The sequence below is a fragment of the Amblyraja radiata genome, chromosome 7 (assembly GCF_010909765.2).
Source record: "Amblyraja radiata isolate CabotCenter1 chromosome 7, sAmbRad1.1.pri, whole genome shotgun sequence".
Lineage (NCBI taxonomy): Eukaryota > Metazoa > Chordata > Chondrichthyes > Rajiformes > Rajidae > Amblyraja > Amblyraja radiata.
In genome coordinates this window covers 4,278,182-4,283,811 of record NC_045962.1, presented here as the reverse complement: position 1 = coordinate 4,283,811, position 5,630 = coordinate 4,278,182, and positions in this window count along the sequence as shown.

Sequence of the window (5,630 nt, the reverse complement as noted above, 5' to 3'; positions counted from 1 at the left end):
GCGAACAGTGAAACGAGTAGGATGACTATGGTGGGGGAGGGACAGAGAGAGAGGGAAATCAAGGGTTAATTGAAATTCGAGAAATCATTATTTATACTGCTGGGTTGTAAGTTGCCCAAGCAAATTTAACGATGATTCACTTGAGCCTAGCTCAACTTCACTCAGCTTTTTAGTTCATTAATTTTCCATTGGAGGGAAAACCAATGAAAAGATGTATGGCTGAGTTGAGTCCTTCAATATATTGACAAATTTGCCCACAGGAAAAAGATGACACATCAATGTAAACCACTTCAAGTTCTTTGGAGAACCAGGACTGCAGTTTACCTTAGAGGCAGTTAACGTTGTGGTGAGTCAGGGTTTGACTGGAAGATCTCACCATAAGAAGCCCTTTCATTCTATAAGAGCAAAATAATTGCAACAAAACAAACCAGTATACACAAATATTTTTGGTATGCTCTTGATTTGACACAGGTCTTCTGAACCCTTTGTAAAATACAGTAGCATTCTTGGATTATTTTAGTTTAGTTTAGAGAACAGAGTGGAAAACATGCCCTTCGGCCCATCGAGTCTGGGTGTGACCAGCGATCCCCGCACACTAGCACTATCCTACACACACTAGGAACAATTTATAATTTTACCAAGCCAATTAGCCTACAAACCTGTACGTCTTTGGAATGTGGGAGGAAGCCGGAGATCCCGGAGAAAACCCACGCAGGTCACGGGGAGAACAGACAAACTCCGTACAGGCAGCACCCGTAGTCAGGATTGAACCTGGGTCTCTGGCGCTGTAAGGCAGCAACACTACCGCTGCGCCACCGTGCTGCCCATTTAAAAAAACGCTTGTCTGAAAGAAAGATAAATATTACGTGAGGTGGGAGATATCCTCTGTGTACTTGTGCAAGGAAGCTAAAAACGCATTGCAATAAGAAATTGCAAATCTCTTGAGGGCCTGTCCCACTGCACGAGGTAATTCAAGAGCTCTCCCGAGTTAAAAAAAAATCAAACTCGTAGTGGGTACGTCAGAGCTTGGGACATAGATACATAGATACATAGAAAATAGGTGCAGGAGTAGGCCATTCGGCCCTTCGAGCCTGCACCGCCATTCAATATGATCATGGCTGATCATCCAACTCAGTATCCCGTACCTGCCTTCTCTCCATACCCTCTGATCCCCTTAACCACAAGGGCCACATCTAACTCCCTCTTAAATATAGCCAATGAACTGGCCTCAACTACCCTCTGTGGCAGAGAGTTTCAGAGATTCACCACTCTCTGTGTGAAAAAGTTTCTTCTCATCTCGGTCCTAAAGGATTTCCCCCTTATCCTTAAGCTGTGACCCCTTGTCCTGGACTTCCCCAACATCGGGAACAATCTTCCTGCATCTAGCCTGTCCAACCCCATAAGAATTTTGTACGTTTCTATAAGATCCCCTCTCAATCTCCTAAATTCTAGCGAGTATAAGCCAAGTCTATCCAGTCTTTCTTCATATGAAAGTCCTGACATCCCAGGAATCAGTCTGGTGAACCTTCTCTGCACTCCCTCTATGGCTATAATGTCCTTCCTCAGATTTGGAGACCAAAACTGTACGCAATACTCCAGGTGTGGTCTCACCAAGACCCTGTACAACTGCAGTAGAACCTCCCTGCTCCTATACTCAAATCCTTTTGCTATGAAAGCTAACATACCATTCGCTTTCTTCACTGCCTGCTGCACCTGCATGCCTACTTTCAATGACTGGTGTACCATGACACCCAGGTCTCGCTGCATCTCCCCCTTTCCTAATCGGCCACCATTTAGATAATAGTCTGCTTTCCTGTTTTTGTCACCAAAGTGGATAACCTCACATTTATCCACATTATACTGCATCTCTTAGTGGCTCGTAACACTAACGGCAGGTACTCGGGAAACGCGGTAAGCTCATGAAGATTTTTCAACATGATGAAAAATGTCCACGAGAGCCCCGAGTACCTACGAGCGGCTATTACCATAATTCTCCGAGTTCGAGTCAGGGGAAACTCGGGAGAACTCTTGAATTACCTCGTACAGTGGGACAGGCCCTTTAAATGGATGGCACAGAACAAATCCTGCATGGTATTGATTGATCCTTTCAAAAGTAAAAATGCCTTCAAGAATCAAAAAATGAAAACTAATTTCTTATGGACTTATTGTGCCAACAAATGCATATTTTGTAAGCTGCAATGTGTATTGTCAATGCTAAAAGGATACCAAAATGACACACCTAAGTGTACACATTTTTCAGAGCGAAGATTTATTTTAAAATACGATTAAACAATGTTGGCTATTAATCTGGATGTGACAATTGTCAAATTGTTTTCAAATTGTTTAAAATGCACTTTTCTTCAAACAGCATTTTAATTGGAAAGGATGGTACAATTCATCCATTTTTTGTCCAGGTACATAGAACACAATTGAATTCAATTTAAAGAAAAAGCATTTTACAGAGAGGTATTTTCTGATATTTGGATTATTGATTTTACATTTCAGAAATTTGTTCTGACTGAATCGGACTGAAAATTCAACAATTGAGGAAGGCTAACCATTGATCAGCCACATGCAGTCATATTTGATCAAATGAAAAAAGTTGAAATAATTCGTGGTTTGTTGCATCAGAAAGTTCAGTCAAAGTAAACTGGCCTCATTATACCCCTGCTTGATCTCCATCTCCCCCCGCCCCCGATCCCTTGCTGGGTTGGCATGGACTTCATTCAACCCTATTTCCCTTGTCCAGGAACATAGGAGTTTAGTTTAGAGATAGTCCGCACCGACCAGCGATCCCTACACATTAACACTATCCTATACACACCAGGGACAATTTATACGTTATAGACAATAGACACTAGACAATAGGTGCAGGAGTAGGCCATTCAGCCCTTCGAGCCAGCACCGCCATTCAATGTGATCATGGCTGATCATCCACAATCAGTACCCCGTTCCTGCCTTCTCCCCATATCCCCTGACTCCGCTATCTTTAAGAACCCTATTTAGCTCTCTCTTGAAAGCATCCAGAGAACCTGCCTCCACCGCCCTCTGAGGCAGAGAATTCCACAGACCCACCACTCTCTGTGAGAAAAAGTGTTTCCTCGTCTCCGTTCTAAATGGCTTATTCCTTATTCTTAAACTGTGGCCCCTGGTTCTGGACTCCCCCAACATCAGGAACATGTTTCCTGCCTCTAGTGCGTCCAAACCCTTAACAATCATGAGTTATAGCAAGCCAATTGACCTACAAATCTGCATGTCTTTGTGGGAGGAAAACAAAATTCTCGGAGAAAACACACGAGGTCACCGGGAGAACTACAAACTCCGTACAGACAGCACCCGTAGTCGGGATCGAACCCGGGTCTCTGGCGCTGCAAGCTCTATAAGGCAGCAACTCTACCGCCACGCCACCGTGCCGCCTTCAAGAGAGTTCTCTCACTTCCCCCAATATCAGTAACACTGACTACCTCAGAGCAGTCATCCCAGCCAACCCAAAGAGATTTACAAGCTGGGAGGGTGCTTCAGGGCTATCCACGGTCAATGTGTTGAGTGAATGGTGGCAGGGATTGCCTGCAAGCCCGAGACTAGTAAATACAGGACAGTAAGAACGATGGCAGCTTCAAAGATTTAGTTCCACCAGGAATAGATTTATAAACTTTAATTTCTAGCTTGTTAGCACTTTCTTTCATAGAATCGTAAATTGGGATAGATTACAGTCACTCAAACAATGCCGACACAATGTTGCCTATTTCATGTGGGAATTTCCATTCACCTCCTCATAAACTCTAAAGGGGCTGTCGCACTGCGGCGACCTAATTGGCGAGTTTAGAAGAGTATAGGAGAGTTTGAAAAAATGTCATGTTGAAGACCTCCTTCGACGATGTTGAAGACTAGCTATGCCTAGCTTCGGGAAAATTGGACACCGATTAGTGGAGAGTGAAGACCCTCCTTTGATCTCCTTCAACCTCCCTTCGACTATGATGAAGACTACCTTCGACTACCCTCGACTACCCTCGATTACCTACGACTAACATGCCGACCTACTACGACCTACTACAACTAAACCTACGAGTAAAAAAAGCATCGATTTTTTCCATGGTGACCATTTTTTACTTGTTGAAAAAAAGGCCGCGGCCTAGCTGAGGCCTCGAGTACGGGGAGACCACTCTCGAGCATGAAAGAGAGTTACGAAGACCTCCTACGACCTTGTGTCGACCATGCTGCGAGTATAAGTCGAGGGAAAACTCACCAGAACTCGCGGATTAGTTCGCCCAAGTGGGACAGGCCCTTTAAGGCATTCACATCAAACTGATCAGAGAGCTGATGAAAGGAGGTTTAATTGATCTGTTCTCTTTGTACTATTCTGGCAATTGGTATACATTGCTGTTATTTAGGCACAGGAGAATTAGCTCTGATTCTCCCAAGAAATGGGAAGCTGGTGTTTGGGCTGTGGGACAGATGGTCAAATGAGAATTTATTTGTTTTCCAATAGATACCGACATTACCCTTGGAGTGCAAGTAAATATTCGATACCACTAAGTTTGGACCAGATGCACTTTAAATGTGTGAAGTCAAGACTGATTTTCAATTGAGGGGGTCAAAACTGGTTTTCGAATAACTAATTTTGATTAAATAATTTCCAATGGGTTTTTAACCTTCAGTTACTGATGGTTCTTAAGAAACTGGAGCAGCGACTGGTTCGCATCTTTGATTTTCGTGCGCACTGATTAGTTATCAAACATAAACTCCTCAAATTGAATGAAATTGTTGAGCATTATTCTTCTGCAGTTCTAATGTGCCCACTAGACCATTCATAGCAAACCATCAATCACTGTTTTTTAACCGCACCAACTAGCGATCCCGTCACATTAACACCATCCTACACACACTAGGGACACATTTTACACTTACATCAAGCCAATTAACCTACAAATCTGTACGTATTTGGAATGTGAGAGGAAACTGAAGATCTCGGAGAAAACTCACGCGGGGAGAACGTACAAACACCGTACAGATAGCGCCCGTAGTCAGGATCGAACCCGGGTCTCTGGTGCTGTAAGGCAGCAACTCTACCACGACGTCATCGTGCTGCATTAGTTCCTCCAACAAGTTTATGTTTTGGTCAAGATTTCTGTATTTGTAGTGTTACACAAATCTGATCGCTTTGGGCGTGAGTTAGTGAGCTCACAAATGATGCTCCCCCCCACATTGCATTTTCCTGACCACTTCCATTGTGTGTGAACAAACCTTTAGCTGGTGCTGATTGTCCACCTTTATTTGTTAAAACCTGCACATCTTTAAGGGCCTGTCCCACTTGGGCGACCTAATCCGCGAGTTTTGGCGAGTTTGCCCTCAACTCATACTCGCAGCATGGTCGACACGAGGTCGTAGGAGGTCTTCGTAACTCTCCTTCATGCTCGAGGGTAGTCCCCGCATACTCGAGGCCTCAGCGAGGTCGCGGCGGTTTTTTCAATATGTTAAAAAATGCCCGCGAGTAAAAAAAGGTCGCCATGGAAAAAATCAATACTTTTTTACTCGTAGGTTTAGTCGTAGTAGGTCGTAATAGGTCGGCATGTTAGTCGTAGGTAATCGATGGTAGTCGAAGGTAGTCTAAGGTAGTCGTGGATAGTCTT